This window comes from Bison bison, unplaced genomic scaffold (assembly GCF_000754665.1).
Source record: "Bison bison bison isolate TAMUID 2011002044 unplaced genomic scaffold, Bison_UMD1.0 scf7180017864233, whole genome shotgun sequence".
Classification (NCBI taxonomy): domain Eukaryota; kingdom Metazoa; phylum Chordata; class Mammalia; order Artiodactyla; family Bovidae; genus Bison; species Bison bison.
Window position 1 is genome coordinate 4947332 of NW_011494805.1, and position 724 is coordinate 4948055.

Consider the following 724-nt stretch of genomic DNA (forward strand, 5'->3'; position numbering starts at 1 on the left):
TGTTTCAAATTTCTATTTGATATTCTTTCTTAAGTTCAGTTTAAATTTTAGAGGAATATTTTTCTTTCTTTCTTTTACTCTTCAGGAATGGATATGGAATTTTAATCAAACATTTTTCAAGCATCTAACAAGTGAAATTTGCTAATGTAATGGATTATATTGGGAGATAGTTTAATACTGAATCATCTTTGCATGCTTTTGGTAAATTCTACTAGTTTGAAAGCATGGCTCTTTTAACATAGTGTTGAATATGATTTGCTGTAATCTATTTTAATATTTCTTTTAGCTACACTGCTAAGTAAGATTGGCCTATGATATCCTTTTTGTGGTGTTCTTACCCAGTTTGTGTATTAGGTTTCATTAAATTAAATTAATTTCATTAAATTAAATTAATTCATTGAATTAGGTTTTTTTGGTCCCCTAATCTAGGCAGTTTAGTTCAAAGTGGCATGATTGTTTATTAAAAGTTGTGTGACGTTTCCCCATAAAGTGGTCTGGGCCTAGGGTTTCTTTTATTAGGTACATTTTTTTTAAACTATTCTTTTTGACTTCTTTTTATATTATTGGTCTATTTAGACTTTCAACATATTTTGAGTCAGTTTCTCTACGTTTTCCTAGACATTCATCTATGTGATCTAAATTTTCGAATTTGCTCATGTAGTGTGGTACTGCTGACCCTTGAGCAATGTAGGGGTTGGGGTGCTGACCTCTTGAGCAGTTAGAA

At 30.5% G+C, this 724-nt stretch overlaps 1 protein-coding gene across 1 annotated transcript in view; it reads right to left on the reverse strand.

Moving 5' to 3' along the window:
- Nucleotides 1-724, reverse strand: part of LOC104993121 (carbonic anhydrase 1-like) — a 7760-nt gene that overhangs the window by 5162 nt on the left and 1874 nt on the right. The gene's annotated exons all lie outside the window — the stretch shown is intronic.